Consider the following 2867-nt stretch of genomic DNA (forward strand, 5'->3'; position numbering starts at 1 on the left):
ATTTCTAAGCAAATTATAGAGTGGTTGATATGGTACAAGCAAGAATCAGAACTAAAAATAATATATACAGATGTATTAACTTCAATATTCTTAAATTATCAGTCATAAAGCAACGGGAGTTGCAATGATAAAAATAATTGCATCGATGTTCGTTAAGAATTTCTCTCATTATGAGTAGGAAAACACTACATAAAGTAATAATAACCTTTTGGAAATTTCTTTTGCATCATTTTACTTTATCTCAAGCAATTTCTTTTAACCTTTCTAAAGTAATTTAGCTGTGTAGCATAAAAAGCACTCCAGAACATTTAGCTTTTGCAAAAGTATGAATCAAAAGATGCCTCCACAAGGACGATTAGATTTGTCTACATAATCTGCTTACTTCATAAAAACTACGCAATCAAGATTTATAAAGAGATTGTTTGATGTACAAACCAGATACATTTCTTTATTTCTGAAAAAACAAAAGATATATATAATACCACCAAAAGAAAGTATTGAAACAAGTTAATCTTTATGTACAAGGGAATTTCAGGAACCAAACTTATCCTTCGTGTTGACATCTTCCTGCTCGCGAATTCCTTTTCGTTTATTTGACTGTGAGATAATTGCTTGCTGTCCAGAGCTACTATAACCTCCATAGCAGCTATCTTGTCTATCCAACTATCTTTTGCTGCTGTTATGATGCCCCTCCAATGCTGTTTTCTGCTCGTACGTGACTTGGCACTGGGTTTTTATCATCTTTCTTGATGCCCTCTAGCTTGGTGACACTATTTTGTTGTTCCTGTGACAGGATTTGTCCACCTTGTCCAAGGCTGCTAGAATTTGCAATTACTGGAGAGCTTGTTCTTGTGTTTATTTGGTTTTCGATGTTCTTTGCTTGCTTGGGAACATCTTTTTGCTGCTCTGATGATGGATTTCGAGCACTGCTCACTATTTTCGGAAGGCTGTGTCCATATTTGTATTATCTTCGTTCTTAAAACCCGGTTGCTTACCAAAATCCTTTTGTTTCTCAATCTTCAGTTGTGGACCTTTTGGCTGCTCTTCCAATGAACGTTCAGGGTTACTATTGTTTCCCTTCTGGGGATTGAGATCCTTGCCATTGTTAACATCTCCCTTTGGTAAAGAATCGTGAACCGGCTGTTTTGTGCCACCAGTTTTCTTTCCCAAATCCTGATCAGAGCTGCCTGAGGTTCCCAGCAATTTATCCTTCTCATTCTTCAGTGGTGGACCCTTTGGCTGCTCTTTTGATGAATGGTCTAAGCTACTATTGTTTTCCTTCCGGGGATTGAGATCCTTGCCATTTTTCTTTGTGTCTTCTTGTCTAACAGCTCCTTTTAGTGAAGAATTGTGAACCGCCTGTTCTGTGCCACCAGTTTTCTTTCCCGAATCCTGATCAGAGCTGCCTGAAGTTCCCAGCAGTTTATCCTTCTTGCTCTTCTCTCCAACTCCAGGGCTTTCACTGTTGTGTTCTCGTTTCTGGTTTAGTTGTACTGATGCCTGTCCAGAGCTGCTGCTCTTAGTTTTTGCCTTAGCCGCGCTGTCATTTGCAGATTATTGACCCGAGGCCTGTCCTAAATTGCTCTGTTTTTTTGCAGACGCATTATCATTTGCAGATTGTTGACCCGACGCCTGTCCAGAGGTGCTCTTATTCTTTTCAGTTGTTGAAATGTCATTTGCAGATTGTTGACCAGAGGCCGGCTGTCCAGAGTTGCTCTTATTTGTTGCAGTAGTGGCGTTGTCCATTGCAGATTGTTGACCAGATGCCTGTCCAGAGCTGCTCTTATTGTTTGGAATAGTATTGCTGCCACCTGCAGATTGTCCACCATTCATTTCTGTATTTGTGGACTGTTTTCCATTCCCAGCTTGACCCTCAATTTTTGAAGAACTTTGTTCATCACAACAACAGCCACAACAACACCAGTAACAACACCAGTCACAAAAACTTTTCCTGGAATCTGGTTGAGCAGGACTGTTGCGTTCGTCAGAGCCACTGTTTAGCTTGTATCCTGTATTGGCCTGACGCTTCCACCTACTAGCCATACTTTCAGAGTTTGTATGTAAATAATTGTGTTGGTTTTAAAAAGAAGATGTCCCTGGTGTATTACTTAATAAGTTTAAACAATCCTCCTAAAAAATTGTCTACAAATATATTTCTCTTGGAATTACTTCAAAACAATGTGTTAGAACATGCTGCACGTTAAAGTTGTTCCAAGATTGTTCCATTAAGAATTGCTTCATTTCTAAGCAACTTGCAGACAAAATGATAGAATACAAGCAAGACTGAGAACAATAAAATATAAATAGAATATTTGCAGATACATTCTCAGAATTAGTACAGACTGTTACCTTTTCTATCCCCACATTTTAGCGCCTGCAGATCTATTATCTTCAATTGTGCCTGCTTGATTAAGAACATCTTCTTGCTTCTCATTGATCTTTGACAGTGGTCCTGCTTGCTGCCAATGATTTTCTGTGCCCGGCTTTTGTTTTTCATTTTGCTCGAGACCCCCTTTTCGCTGCTTTTGTGATGAATCTTCAAAGCTACTATTCGTTACATTTGGGGGTGGTTTGGATACCTCATAGTAAAATCTTCTTCTGACATAATTGTAAACCGGTTGATCTGGGCTGCCAATTTTGTTACCTGAAGGTTGGTCCTGCGTCTTGTCTGCAGGGCTTTCACTGCTGATTTTTTGCTTGTTTTGCAACAATTCACGTGGTTTATCTGTCCCATTATTTTCCATTTTATCAATCTGATCATTGCTACTGAAATTTTCCAATGGTAACCTCAGGGCTTCCATTGCTTTTTTCCTTTCAAGACAATGATTAAATCCTGATCAGAGCTGCCCGAAGTCTGCAGCTGCATT

The 2867-nt window shown here is 39.1% G+C and overlaps 1 long non-coding RNA gene across 1 annotated transcript; it reads left to right on the forward strand.

Annotated features, from left to right (window-relative positions):
- Positions 1-469: 469 nt before the first annotated feature.
- On the forward strand, positions 470-2149 carry LOC116109245. Its single transcript, XR_004124746.1, has 2 exons — positions 470-711; positions 794-2149. It is a non-coding gene; the product is annotated as an uncharacterized LOC116109245 (long non-coding RNA).
- Positions 2150-2867: the final 718 nt, after the last annotated feature.

Source organism: Pistacia vera, unplaced genomic scaffold, assembly GCF_008641045.1.
Source record: "Pistacia vera cultivar Batoury unplaced genomic scaffold, PisVer_v2 Contig576, whole genome shotgun sequence".
NCBI classification, from domain to species: domain Eukaryota; kingdom Viridiplantae; phylum Streptophyta; class Magnoliopsida; order Sapindales; family Anacardiaceae; genus Pistacia; species Pistacia vera.